Raw genomic sequence first — 15,506 nt, forward strand, 5'->3', positions numbered from 1 at the left:
AGGACGGAGAGGTTGTCATATTTGCTGACCACATGAGCCGGGGCTTTGCTCCTCCTGGCTCAAAATTCTTCAGAGCTGTTCTGCACTTTTTTGATCTGCGACCTCAAGACATTGGACCCAACTCCGTGTCGAACATTTGTAACTTTCAAGTGTTCTGTGAGGTATACCTTGGAGAAGAACCCAGCCTGCTACTCTTTAGGGAGTTATTTTACCTGAACCGCCAGAATGAATGTGCCAACGGGCCTAGCTTGGAACTTGGTGGAATCTCAATCCAACGACGGAGAGATTGTCTCTTTCCTTATGCTGAGCCGCCAAGCCACCCGAAGGACTGGAACCAGACATGGTTCTACTGCCAAGATACTTCTTCGGGTGATGAGAACCCTCTGCCCGGCTTTCGCGCCCTGCGTCTGGAGTCAAATCACCCCCTGCCAGACAAATTATCTCAAGCTGAGCGTCAAACGCTTATTTCCACCATCAACAAAATCAAAGCTCTTCTGGGAAACGGCCTAAACGGCGTTGATCTAGTCCGGGTCTGGATTGCTTGGCGGGTGATTCCTCTAAGCCGCCGCCCCGGCTTAATGTGTGATTACACGGGCCGAAAGGATGATCCTCTTCGGCACAGCCCCGACGACTTACCTGAGGACATCGTTGATGACATGACCAAGTCTCTTCTGAACGAGAGCTTAGCAGATTGTGGGAGGACAGGCCTAAGCCCCTGCTGCAAGGCTAACCCGGCCCCGGTGGTAAGCTATTGACCTGAACACCTTAATTTTCATTTTAACAATTTTCGTCTTAACTTCAAGAAACCTTCATTGTATTTTACAGGCTAATGACAAATTCTGGAAGGTCAGGTATGACCATGAAGCTGCTAAGAAAGCCAGGAAGGTTAAAAAAGCCGCCAGGAGAGCCGCTCCCCGCAAGAAGGGGAGTAAGCCTAGCGCCTCGGACCTGCTTCACCTGGAAGACACCTCCGAGTCAGAGGTAGCCCTTGATTCTTTAGGCTCCTTTTTTAACCGTCTTATTGACACTGATTATCAGCAGGAGGATACCGGAGCGAGTAACCCGGTGATTGAAGAGGTAACTATACTTTCCTCCGACTCGGAGCCCTTGCCAAGACTGAAAGTCCGAAGAGTAACCCGGAAAGTAAGATTTTCACATCCTTTAGCTTATCAAGATCCTCAATTTCTTTTGAAGCGACAGATTCATGAGAGTCGGAGGCAGACCCGGACTAGCAAGGACGCAGACCTCTCCTCCGGCTTACCCGAAGCATCCAGGAAGCGCCGGACCGAGGTTATCTCCGACTTATATCCTTTTCATCCTTTGGCGGGCGTCACTCGTCAACCACTCAATTCTTCTGATTCAAACTATCAGGGAACTTCACCTTCCTCCGGCGACTCCATGCAATCTAACTTGCCGGCCTTCAAAACCGCACCCGGGTAATGATAGCCAGCTTCTTTTGTGCTTATCTTACTCATGTTTTTGCACTAACCCTTTGACTTTCAGTATACAAGTAAAGCCCAGCAAGAGGGCGAAGAAAAGTAAGCCGGCCGAAGAGCCGGTCTTGACTGAACCTGATGCCTCTGCCCCTGAGCCGCCGTCTGCACCAGCTCCGGAAACCACCACTGCCCCATATGATGAGCAAGTTATGGAGGGTTCTGATAACCCGGAGATCCCCAGCCCGGCTCATCCAGATGACCCGGACGTGGTGATTACCCGGACCGAATTTGTTGAACCGGGAAGACCCACCGTGCTGGCTAGGTGCTCTGCCAAGGAGGAACTTCTGGAACGCCGCAGAGCCAGGCTGGACATTACTAACTATGCCAATCTGAGCATTGGAGATATTATCGCTGGCTATATTGGTCAAGTGCACAACAGCCGGGACCTGGAGATTGACATGGTGAAGCAAATACAGCAAAAATCTGAGGTACGACTCCCTTGCTTACTCCATAGTCATCCTTACCATGCCTGCCCCCAAGTCTATTACTTATGATGGAATATGTTGTAGACTTAATACCGGCTTAATAATTACTGCAAGAAAACCGGCTTACCTGGTAACACTCACGGGCCGGATTAAACAGCATAATTGAACCGGTCTTTACCTTATGTTAATCAAGTAGTTGAGTAACTTTACACATTAGCCCCCAAGTGCCGAGTACCTTTGCCTGCAAAGTGCTTGGGACTTACTTTCATGAACCGGCACTATAGATAGAGCCTTTCAGCATACATTAGTCCCCAAGTGCCAAGTGTCTTTGCTTGCAAAGTGCTTGGGACTTAATATTGCATTATAATCACCTTAACTGTAACCCGGAATTTGTACAGGCCGCATGTAAGAAATTTGAATCGGAAATCTCTGATCTGAAGAGCCGCCTGAAGACCCAGGAAAGTGAAACCCAAAAAGCCAACTCCAAATTTGAACTCAGTGTATCCGCACAAGAGAAACTGAAGAAAAAATTTGAAGCAGAAAGGAAAGCCTGGGCAGATGAAAAAGCTGCTTTGCTCAGCCGGGCTGAACAAGCGGAGGCCACTCTTACTGAAAGAACCGCCGAGCTATCCGGCTTAAAACGCCATGTCTCTCAGATGGTCTCCGCAATCTTTGGTAAATTTCTAATCAGTTTACATCGTTTAGTTCCCATAAACATCTCAATTGCCAACAGCTCACTTGACTTTGTAATGCAGGTCCCAGGAGTTCCAATCTCAACCAGAGCGTACTGACTAAGCTGAAGGCGGTTTACACCTTGGTGGAGCAACTTTACACCGGGTCACAACGTGCTTTAGCCGTTGTGGCTCTGTCCAATGAAGTTCCCACTCACCTGGCAGATGTACTCAGGCGGCTTGCCGTACTTCCTCAGTGCTTCCAAGAGCTGAGACGGGCTTCTGCAAGAGCCGGAGCCATAGCCGCTCCGAGCCGGGCCAAGGCGTTTCTATCGGAGCTAGACCCGGCCGACATCGCCCTTGGGTATCCCAGCTTGAAGGAAGACGGCACCCCCTTTGACCAGAAGGACTTCGCCGCCTATGTGAAGAGTGTACGCCCTGTGGCCACTTTGGTTGGCAATGACACAGATCTTACCAAATATCAGCCGGGCTATGACGCGGAGAATCAGAGAATCCCAACACCACGCTATGAGGCAGTCAGCCTGATTCCGCCAACTCGTAAGCATACCTTCGCCCCTGAAGTTGACCCGGCCGGGTTAATTGATGATGAGGCTCAATTTGAAGCTTTGAGCGGCATTGACTGGAAATCATCAACCTTCCATGTCATGGAAACAACCGGAGGAGCGGAGAGGGATGAGCCGGAAGCTTCAACCCAACAAGCACTTTAATTTCGTAGGCGGCTCATGGTTATGCCTTAAAAACAATGCCTCACTTTGGACTCGGGAAGTCCTGTAATAGAGTAGGACAAACAATTAATTTTGTCGTTCCATCGTGCACGTGTGGAGCGCTCAACTCTGTTTAGGCTGCTCTTTTATATTCCTCCGGGTTATGTTTGATAATTTGCTTTCCTTAAGCTTAAAGAGCTGTCTTTAATTGTCCTGCATAGAAAACAAATCACAAGTCTCTAGGCGGCTGCAAGCCTTCAAGTACACTTCCGGTTTATGTAACCCAAATAATAAGGTTGAGAACTCAACTCCGGTTCACCAGCACCTATAATGCTTTTTGTGTGCTATCAACATTATTAATCAAAGTTAAGCCGATGGAAAAAGAACCACCCTTGAACACTTTTGATATGATCAAAAGAATTTGTTGCAAACCAAGAGATCAAAAACTTAGGGGCTTCTGATTCGAATACGACCAGAGAACCGTCCCAAAGGGGTTAAGCTAAGATTCGAATGCGATCATATAGCCCCCAGTGGCTTTGGCGTTGCGGATCAAGAGGGTACCGACAGCTATGTTCTCTTTGGTTCGAATACGACCTATGTTTGAACAGGAAGCCCCCAAATGACTTTGAGAGTTGTTTAACGACGCTGATTCGAATACGATCCACGTCGGTTCCCAAAGGGGGTTGAGCTATGATTCAAATATGATCAAGAAAAACTCCCCAATGAGCTCGGCAATTTGCCAATCAAGTGGGTATCGACAGCTATGTTCTCTTTGGTTCGGATACGACCTATGATTGAACAGGAAGCCCCCAAGTGACCATATTTTCGGCGGCTAGATTCAAATACAATCATGAGCCGGATCAACCTCCAAATGGCCATGTAATGTTCCAATGAAAATAACAATGATACATTTACCTTTGGAGGACAGGAAAGGACCGAGGTCCAGCTTTATTACTTATCACAATATATACATGGCTATAGAAATATGTACATTATGAGAGCCGGTGGCTCAAGTGTAATAAGGCCGAAGCTGAGCTATGTTCCACGGCCGGCGGGTCTCCTCCTCCGACTTACGTGAATCTCTGTGCTCCCGAACATCAATAAGGTAGTATGACCCGTTGTGCAAGTTCTTGCTGACCACAAAGGGCCCTTCCCAAGGTGGGGATAACTTGTGCGCATCTGTTTGATCCTGGATGAGCCGGAGCACCAAATCACCTTCCTGAAAGACCCGGGACTTAACCCGGCGGCTGTGATAGCGGCGCAGGTCTTGTTGGTAAATCGCCGAGCGAGCTGCTGCTACGTCACGTTGTTCATCCAACAAGTCAAGAGCTTCTTGACGCGCCTGCTCATTATCCGCCTCGACATAAGCCGCCACTCGAGGCAAGTCATGACGGATGTTGCTAGGGAGGACCGCCTCAGCTCCGTAAACCATGAAGAAAGGTGTGTAACCCGTAGACCTATTAGGAGTAGTATTGATGCTCCATAACACGGAAGTTAACTCCTTACCCAACAACCCGGCGTCCGTTGCAAAGGGACCAAAAGCCGGGGCTTGATGCCCTTCAAGATCTCCTGATTGGCTCTCTCAGCCTGACCATTGGATTGAGGGTGAGCCACTGATGAAACATCGAGCCGAATATGCTCTCGTTGACAAAATTCCTCCATGGCGCCCTTAGACAGATTGGTGCCATTGTCAGTTATAATGCTGTGTGGAAAACCAAAGCGAAATATCACCCTTTTCATGAACTGAACCGCTGTGGCTGCATCACACTTACTAACTGGCTCTGCCTCAACCCACTTTGTGAACTTGTCGACCGCCACCAAGAGGTGGGTCTTCTTATCCTTGGACCTTTTAAAAGGCCCAACCATATCAAGCCCCCACACCGCAAATTGCCAAGTGATTGGAATCATCCTCAACTCTTGAGCCGGCACATGAGCCCGTCGTGAGAACCTCTGACAACCGTCACATTTACTGACCTAGTCCTCTGCATCAGCATGAGCCGTCAGCCAATAAAAACCATGACGAAAAGCCTTGGCCACAAGGGATTTTGAGCCGGCATGATGGCCACAATCCCCCTCGTGAATCTCACGTAAAATTTCTTGACCTTCCTCAGGGGAAACACAACGCTGGAAAGTTCCAGTGACACTGCGACGATGCAGCTCGCCATTGATAATTATCATTGACTTAGACCGCCGGGTTACTTGTCTGGCCAAAGTTTCATCCTCAGGCAATTCTCCCCAGGTCATGTAAGCCAAGTATGGTACTGTCCAATCTGGGATAATGTGGAGAGCCGCCACTAACTGTGCTTCCGAGTCAGGAACAGCCAAGTCTTCCTCTGTAGGCAACTTAACAGAAGGGTTATGCAAAATGTCCAAGAAAGTATTAGGCGGCACCGGCTTTCGCTGAGAGCCCAGCCGGCTTAATGCATAGGCCGCCTCGTTCTTCCTGCGATCGATGTGCTCTACTTGGTAACCCTGAAAATGTCCAGCAATGGCATCAACTTCGCGGCGATAAGCCGCCATGAGGGGGTCCTTGGAATCCCACTTGCCTGACACTTGTTGGGCCACTAAATCTGAGTCGCCAAAGCACCTTACCCGGCTTAAGCTCATCTCCTTAGCCATCCGAAGACCATGGAGCAAGGCCTCGTACTCAGCTGCATTGTTAGTACAGGGAAACATCAACCGTAGCACATAGCAAAACTTATCACCTCGAGGGGAAGCTAATACAACTCCAGCCCCCGAGCCCTCCAATTGCCTGGACCCGTCAAAGTGAATAGTCCAGTATGTATTATCCGGTTTCTCTTCAGGCACCTGCAGCTCTGTCCAATCATTGATGAAATCCACCAATGCTTGAGATTTGATAGCAGTGCGCGGCATGTATTTTAGACCATGAGGCCCAAGTTCTATAGCCCACTTAGCAACTCTTCCTGTGGCTTCTCTGTTTTGGATGATATCTCCTAGGGGAGCAGAACTAACCATAGTGATAGGGTGACCCTGGAAATAATGCTTAAGCTTCCGGCTTGCCATGAATACCCCATAAACAAGCTTCTGCCAATGTGGATACCGTTGTTTGGACTCAATGAGTACTTCGCTGACGTAGTAAACCGGCCGCTGAACCGGATACTCCTTACCCGCTTCCTTACGCTCCACCACCACAGCCACACTGACGGCTCGTGTGTTAGCGGCTACATACAGCAATAAAGGCTCCTTGTCAACAGGAGCAGCAAGGACTGGTGGCTCAGCTAGCTGTCTTTTCAAATCCTCAAAAGCAGCATTAGCAGCATCATCCAGATAAAGTCATCTGTTTTCTTCATCATCTGGTACAGTGGCATGGCCTTTTCACCCAACCGGCTTATAAACCGGCTCAAAGCAGCGATGCGACCCACCAGACGCTGGACGTCGTTTATGCACGCCGGCTTAGCCAGAGAGGTGATTGCCTTGATCTTTTCCGGGTTAGCTTCAATGCCTCTGTGAGAAACCAGAAAACCCAAGAGCTTGCCTGCGGGAACACTAAAAACACACTTGGCCGGGTTAAGCATCATCTTGTAGACCCGGAGATTATCAAAGGTCTCTCTCAGATCATCTATCAAGGTCTCCTTCTCCCTGGATTTAACCACGATATCATCCACATAGGCATGAACGTTGCGCCCAATCTGGTTATGAAGACAATTCTGCACGCAACGCTGGTAAGTCGCCTGTGCACTCTTGAGCCCAAAAGGCATAGACACATAACAGAAGGCTCCAAAGGGAGTGATGAACACCATCTTCTCCTGGTCCTTAACTGCCATTTTGATCTGATGGTATCCAGAGTAAGCATCCAAAAAGCTTAAACGCTCACAACCCACCGTAGCATCAATAATTTGATCAATACGGGGGAGAGCAAAAGGATCAGCCGGACAAGCTTTGTTTAAATCCGTATAGTCCACACACATCCGCCAGGTGCAGTTCTTCTTGAGCACGAGCACCGGGTTAGCTAACCATTCTGGATGAAAAACTTCAACAATAAACCCGGCCGCCAAGAGCCGGGCTACCTCCTCACCAATGGCTTTCCGCCTCTCCTCATTAAACCGCCGGAGGAATTGCCTGACTGGCTTAAATTTCGGATCAATATTAAGGGTGTGCTCAGCGAGTTCTCTAGGTACACCCGGCATGTCAGAAGGTTTCCATGCAAAGATGTCCCTGTTCTCACGGATGAACTCGATGAGCGCGCCTTCCTATTTCAGATCCAGATTGGCACTGATGCTGAACTGCTGAGATGAGTCACCTGGAACAAAATCAACAAGTTTAGTCTCATCTGCTGACTTAAATTTCATTGTCAGCTCATGCTCCGTGGTTGGCCTTTTCAAAGACGTCATATCTGCCGGGTCAACATTGTCCTTGTAAAACTTCAACTCCTCTGTTGCACAAACAGATTCAGCGTAAGCCGCGTCACCTTCCTCACACTCCAAGGCTATCTTTCGGCTGCCATGAACCGTAATGGTCCCATTGTGACCCGGCATCTTGAGCTGCAAATACACGTAACACGGCCGTGCCATGAACTTGGCGTAAGCCGGCCGCCCACATAAAGCATGGTACGGACTTCTTATCTTAACCACCTCAAAGGTTAGTTTTTCCGCCCTGTAGTTGTACTCATCTCCAAAGGCTACTTCCAGCTTGATCTTACCGACTCGATACGCCGACTTACCGGGCACCACCCCATGGAAAACAGTATTGGACTGGCTGAGGTTCTTATCAGTTAATCCCATACGACGGAAGGTCTCATAATAGAGGATGTTGATGCTGCTGCCTCCGTCCATGAGCACTTTAGTGAATTTATATCCCCCAACCTGAGGGGCCACCACCAAGGCCAGGTGACCCGGATTATCGACCCGGGGAGGGTGATCTTCCCTACTCCATATGATAGGCTGCTCAGACCATCTTAAATAGCGGGGAATCGCCGGCTCAACGGCATTTACAGCCCTCTTATGAAGCTTCTGATTTCGCTTGCACAGGCTGGTAGTGAACACATGATACTGTTCACCATTGAGCTGCTTTGGATTGGTCTGGTACCCCCCTGCTGCTGCTGCTGATTACCCTAGCCCAGATTGCTGATTAAATCCCCCTTGGAAATTCTGAGAATTGGGATTTGAGCCGCCGCCCGGGCCATGAAACCGCCAGCGCCTGAGCCGCCGCCCGGGCCATTGCTGCCATTAAAAGCATTGGAATTTTTGAAGGCCTTCATGATTGCGCAGTCCTTCCATAGATGAGTGGCCGGCTTCTCCCTAGAGCCATGCCTTGGACAAGGCTCATTCAACAACTGCTCAAGCGTCGGGCCTGACCCGCCGGCTCGGGGAGGTGGTCTCCCCTTACGTCGGTGGTTGTTACCCTGTGAATTGGCGTTGGCCACAAACTCCATACTACCATCAGCCTTACGCTTGTTACCTCCCTGGTTCGCCGGGTTATGCTGAGGGCCATTGCCGTTCTTCTTTCCCTTCCCTGTCCTTTCATCATCCGACGCGGGATCCTTGGTACTATCAGAGTCGGCGTACTTGACCAGAGCCGCCATCAGCGTACCCATATCATTGCAATCGCGCTTGAGCCGCCCGAGCTTCATCTTTAGGGGCGCAAAACGACAATTTTGCTCCAACATTAAAACTGCAGAGCCGGCATCCATCTTATCAGACGAATGTATTATCTCTTTGACCCGGCGAACCCAATGGGTTGTAGACTCACCCTCCTGCTGCTTGCAGTTAGTCAAATCCACAATTGACATAGATTGCCTACATGTATCTTTGAAGTTTTGGATGAACCGGGCTTTTAGCTCTGCCCATGACCCGATAGAATTAGGCGGCAGTCCTTTCAACCAAGTGCGGGCAGTTCCATCCAACATCATGGTGAAGTATTTGGCCATTGCCGCTTCGCTGACCTCTAGCAACTCCATAGCCATCTCGTAGCTCTCGATCCATGCTCCAGGTTGTAAATCAGCCGTATAATTAGGTACCTTCCTAGGTCCTTTGAAATCCTTGGGCAGACGTTCATTACGGAGAGCCGGCACCAGACAAGGGACACCTCCGGTCCTCGTAGGTATACCCGCCTCTATAGAAGCCGCCGGATAAACCGGGAGGGGCTGGTAAGCCGTTAACTGAGGCGCCTGCTCTGCCTCTTGCCGTGCTCTGTCTTGGTCTACCGCGTTAAAGGCTCCGTTATGAGCCGGGCCGTGGCCCGTTGGCAAGTCACGGCGCAGGACGTTGCTTGAGCCGGTCGCTGAGACCATGTGTCTGCTATAACTTGGGCTCCGGCCTGGACGAGGGGTTGAATGAATCCTGTCCCGGCTATATGAATATGCCTCCTATTGCGCCAGAGCCATCTGAAGAAGTTCTCTGACCTGGCGGGTTTCGACCGCCGTTGGAGAGTCGCCATCGATTGGGAGAGCCGCCAGTCGCGCCGCCGCGGCGACCATGTTTTCCAACGGGTTGGCATAATGACCCGGTGGTATTGGCACGTACTGAGGCGGGGTAGTGTTCACACGGGGAGGCCCCATCACTTGCGGCTGAAGCGGCGTTCCAGGCCCGGGTGCCGTGATCTCTGGCGGGTTACTGGGCCCTGCACCAGGCATGTTGAAAAGGTTTCGAGGATCGTAAACCGGAGGGAGTCGAGATTGAGCCTTCTGATGCCTCCTTCTCATGATCTCATTGGATGCGTTCTGATCCATCGTGAGCCGGAAAGACTGCGCCTGAATCAGCTATGTCTGGGCGTCGAGAGCCGCCCGCTCTGCAGCCATCCTGATCCCTTCCGCTGCTAGATTTTCCTTGGCTCTCGCTATATCCAGCTTTAACTGTGCCACCTCCGCATCATGCTGAGCTTGATCCGTTGGGACGACCGTAGCAGTTAACAGGGCTGTCATCTTATCTGTGAGATCCATCAGCGCCTGAGCCGGCGAGTGCGCAGGGCCTCCTGCCCCAGCAGCGGGGTTTTGAACAGGTTGTGCGCCGGCCATGAAGATCCCAACCCGGCTGGGCGGCTCAAAGGGGTCCGGAATACTGTCGCCATCGGAGCCGCCCCTGAGCCTGCCATCTTGAAGTTGATATAACGAGTTGGTCTCGTCTGTGGACGACCCGCCGTCAGAGCGAGCAGCCGTCTCATCGCCAGATCCAGATCCTTCAGAGAGTCCTCCATGGACGCATCCCACGAAAGCACGCTTCAAAGCAGGCCGAGTCCGGGCGGGTCTTGCACGCTGAGCCGTCTCGTTGGGGTCGGTGCAGTGGTCCGGCTCAGGGCCCGGCTCGCCAATCTTGCCAATGAAAACATGAATTCCGCCGAAGGGGACCCGGTACCCATACTCGATTGAGCCGGCGTCGGGGCCCCAGCTTGCATCGTCGATGTAGAGCTTGCCGCGACGACTCTTGGTCATCCGGCCCACAGCGTATCCCTTGAGCCCTTCGAAGCTGCCCTTTAAGAACTCAAATCCACCGTGCGCTGGCCCCACGGTGGGCGCCAACTCTCGTGGAATCGTCACGGCAGATGTCCTCGTGCAAGGACTTAGTCGTGGAGCCATTACAGCTAGGAAGCTTAAAGGGGTTAAACGGGACAAAGGACACGAGGATTGTACTGGTTCGGCCCCTTACGGTGAAGGTAAAAGCCTACTCCAGTTGAGGTGGAATTACTTAGGGTTTCGATGACCAGGGAGCTTAACCGCTATGCCTGGCTATCGATCTGATGTTGCTTCTCCTGAACCGCCGCCGGGTCGTCCCTTTATATAGAGAGGTTGACGCCCAACAGCTCTCAGAGTCCCAGCCGGCTTATAACAGTGTCCGGCTCGGACTCTTAACTATTCTTGCCTTACACTACAAGTCTTGCCATAACGGCGGTTTATCACTACGGGCCTTAAGCCGCCTCCGGGTCTTAAGCCCATTACTGAACCGCCATCCTCAAGCTTGGTACTGGGCTTCACGTGATGATCATTATGACGTAACCCGGCCCCTCCTGGGCGGGTGACTCTAATGGTTATATCCTCAACAGATCCCAAGGTGGATGCGGGAGAGTGGCGGCGGCGGGTGAGGGAACGATGGGACAACTCTCCCTAGGTTTTTGGGTTAGTCTTTAAATAACAAGTGAATTTTGAATAGGGGTATTTGGTCCCTCCGATCTTAATTGAATGGCCTAAAAAATAGGGTAGGAGAGTCCAACGAGAAACCGATGATGATTTAATGATGTTAGGGGATGAGCCGGACCCATCGGTAACAACAACCCGGGTCGGGTTCGGGACAATTTTTCGGCACGCGCGAGGAGTGGTCTGAGAGGGGTCGACAAAGACAAAGTGTCTGACAAAAGGCCCTGGAGAAGACAAGAGAGAAAACGAGGAGAAACGTTGCAAGTGTGGTTGGTCTCGAAACGGTCAACGAAAGCAAGGGGGGACGCGGCAACTATGAGCGGATGCAAGTTTTCAAAAACAATGATGGCAACGAGTGCCGATGCAATGCGGATGATGCCATGATGAGATGCAACAAACAAATAAAAACACAACTGACTCGCAAAACAAGGAAGGCATCTGGAGCGTCGGTCTCAGGGCGTTACAACACTCCACCACTACAAGAGGATCTCGTCCCGAGATCTAGGATGGCACCAGGGAGAAACGGAAGGGGAAGAGGTAAAACAATTGCTTCTTGACAAACGAGTGAAACCAAAGAACCATGAGAGGTCGCAAAGCTTGAAGAAATGACACGACAGAGGTGAACAAAATTTAAAACACTCCGTTATCAAAGAGGAACAAGGAACATTGCGAGAGCCTTTGTAGGTTGAAGAATATGAAACAAGAGCTTAACGGATCAAAAGGAATATGGAAGCACACCGGTAGAAAAGAGAAACAAGGAACACGAATGACAGAATTTGGACAGCACTCCGGTAGAAAAGAGAAGAAAACTTGATAAGATGAAAAGATATTGAAGAGATGATCCAACACTCCGATTGGAAATGGAAGGAATAGAATTTGAACTTGGCAAAATGAAAGCATTTGGATGAGACTCCGGTTAGAAGAGGAATGATAGACACAACACTCCGATTAAAACAAGATAAAGAAGGAATAAGAATGATATAATTGGACAGCACTCCGACTGAAAATGGAAGGAATTAACATGAACTTGAGAAGATGGGATGATACTTGATGAAATCAACAACACACTGCCTCCGGAACTATTGAAAAATGGCACAAGGGGTAAGAAAGATTTCAGACAGCACTCCGATTGAGAAGGTAGGCAAAACTTGACAGAATGGGAAGAACTTGAAAAGAGGGCACGACACTCCGGTTGGAAATGGGTAAGCACAAAAATAACACGGTCCTCACAAACCGAGATGATGAGTGAAGAGAGCAACATCACCATGCCTCCGGAAGAAAAAAATAGAAGATAGATCATTGGAATAAAGGAATGGAGAAGAAAATGACAACTTCTGCCACAAATGAGCTTGGAAAGCACCCTTCCAAGAAGGTTATAACAGAGTTGTTGGAAAATCAACAACGAAAAGAACAAGCTTGTTGAGGGCTTATGGAACACATCTCAAAATTATGAGGTGCTAACCCGCCACTAACGGAAAACAGTTGATTGGATTGAGATCAACAAGGAAATGAAAAACTTCTTTCACCAAGAGGATAGGAGAAAACTTGGATCATTGATAAGCACCATAATATCAACATTCCTTAGGGAAGGCTTTAGGTGAAATATGACACAAGATAACTCCAACGAAGAGATTGGTGGATTTAAAATATCTCATTCTTGACAACATGTGGAACATGGAACATGGATGGAAATTGTCAAGAAGGACATAACACCACCTCAAAAGATAAGAGAGAAAGAATTGCACTTCGGAATGCGAGATGAAGAATGCTTGAACTCCTCAAGACAAACATGTGTTGAGCACCATGTTTATTTTAGAGTATAGCTTGGCGGATCTTAACTCCGAGAGAATTCTTGACGAACAATTGAAGAATGAAAAGAATCCTTGACGAAGCACCATGTAGAACCTCCATGAAGAATTCCGGTAATAAAAGAATGAACAAATGAAAGGGAAAGTTGAAAAGAACTCCGGGAGAAGCCTTGCAATGATTAGATGAAGCTCTGAAATGATATAATTGAAATAACTTGGAGCTCCGGAAAGAAAAATGAACAAATGAGATCAAGAATTATGATGAATCTCCGGAATAAGGAATTAATCACTTGGATGAAACAAGAATAAGAATTATATTATGCTTAGCCTTCACCCATTTAGATTGATGACAAGCAACGGATTTGGCATACCACTTATTCTCGTGGAAAGGATTAAGAGAGATATAGCATAAACTTAGGAAAAGTCTTCAACGATCCGCCGGTAGGATTGAAACAACGAATACATTAATATGATAACCAAGGAAGAGAACTCTTGAACGAACCACCGTAAGAATTGAAAATGAACTAAGAAAAGATAAAGAAACACCGGGAAGAATTAGAAAATGAACGAAGAAACTTGAGAGAATTTAGATACAAGTGAACGAAGAGATCACGAGCTGATTAGAGAATACTTGAACGATGCACCGGAAGAATAAGGAGATGAACGAAGAGACATCAATTTAGAATAATTGGAGAACGAGGCTGAAAACTTAGAACGAAGAAAACTTCTGAAATGATGGCCTTTGGATGATCAACAAAGGAAAACAACTCATGAAATGCTCCGGATGGGTAAGAAAAGAATTGCGTGATTGGAAACAATTTGAGAGGATGGCAACAAGTTAGAACCATGAATCTTTGGAAGAACAGGTGAGGATTTAAGAGGAACTCTTCTTCGGTCTTCAAAATCCGAGAATGACGACGAGAAATACCACCAAAATTATTGAGACACTCTGGAACAATGTATAATAGAAATGATGAACCAACGATGAAAGAATTTGAAAGATCTTGGAGAAAGACATATGACTGATGAAAATTCATTCTTATGACAAACTTTGAAATGAATTTGAGAATAACTCCAGAAAAATTAGAAGAGTCAGGTAAGAACCTGGAAAAGACCTGTGGGTTAGGGCCCACTCAAAAGAAACACCGTTGAATGATTAAAAGAAAGATTGCACCGGTTGAATTAAATAGCTTGAATGAGGTAACAACCTCGAAATAGTTAGAATTGATGCGGAGTGGATACACGAATCTTCAGAGATATCTTCAGCACTCCGGAACAATTGAATAGCAAGCGGGGAATGATTAAGAGATATACCGGCATGAGAAAGCATTTGAAAGGAGGAAAGGGCTATAGTCAACACTGAAAGCTTCAATTGAATCCACCGGAAAAGAATACGAGAATGAAGAATGATAAACTTGACGCTTCCTGAGCATCTTCCTGAGAATCACCGGATAAGAACATTGATTGAAAAGAATGAAGAAACTTCACCTCCATAAGATGGATACATGATTAAGAAATCTGAGTCCTTGAAGAAAGAGGGTGGGAGGGCGGGAAAACAAAGACAACTTGGGGCAGATGAAACAAACAACGTTGAGAAAACTTATTATAGATCTCGCGAATGGTGAAATGATCGGATCCACTTGAAAAAGATCACGTCGGTTGGAAAAGAATTGGCATGACAATCTCGATGATCAAGAAGGCTTAGTATCCACATAGAAATATGAGAACACCGCTTAGGGAAGGTATGGAATCAACACTTGGCATTGAAGCAACTCGAATACCACAAAACAAAACAAAAACAAAGGATTTGGCTTGCGGAATAAGCCGGAACAAACATATGATAGAGATTTCGTCCGAAGTTTTCGTGGTGGGGCCCACACGGGCTCGATCATACAGCACCATCATGTACAAGGCAGTGCACATGACATACGAAGCGTCCCCGAGTCGGCATAGCCAGGGACTCTTTAAGACACTATGAGACCACTGTAAAACCAACCGTGGAAAGGCGGACCACTAGACGTCGAACCCCAATCTCATATCATGCATCTGTCGGAAAGATATCCTAGGAGCTACTTGAATTCCCACTTATAAACTCCCGAAACTTTTTGGTTATGCAATCTGGTGTTGGGATAGAGGGGACACAAAAATATATCACCCAAACTACCAATACCTAGATCCAGCTGTATCCATCCGTCAACACATAACCAAGAAATCTTCGGAAATCGTTTATCTCAACCTTCGAAAAGCATCCGTTATACGAGTTATGGCAATACTCCTGAACTCCCGCCCCAGTAC

At 48.3% G+C, this 15,506-nt stretch overlaps 1 long non-coding RNA gene across 1 annotated transcript; it reads left to right on the forward strand.

Annotated features, from left to right (window-relative positions):
- Nucleotides 1-832: 832 nt before the first annotated feature.
- Nucleotides 833-1,787, forward strand: LOC141021504 (uncharacterized). The gene is made up of 3 exons (XR_012182822.1): nucleotides 833-1,290; nucleotides 1,372-1,436; nucleotides 1,504-1,787. It is a non-coding gene; the product is annotated as an uncharacterized lncRNA (long non-coding RNA).
- Nucleotides 1,788-15,506: the final 13,719 nt, after the last annotated feature.

This window comes from Aegilops tauschii, chromosome 4, assembly GCF_002575655.3.
Source record: "Aegilops tauschii subsp. strangulata cultivar AL8/78 chromosome 4, Aet v6.0, whole genome shotgun sequence".
NCBI lineage: Eukaryota > Viridiplantae > Streptophyta > Magnoliopsida > Poales > Poaceae > Aegilops > Aegilops tauschii.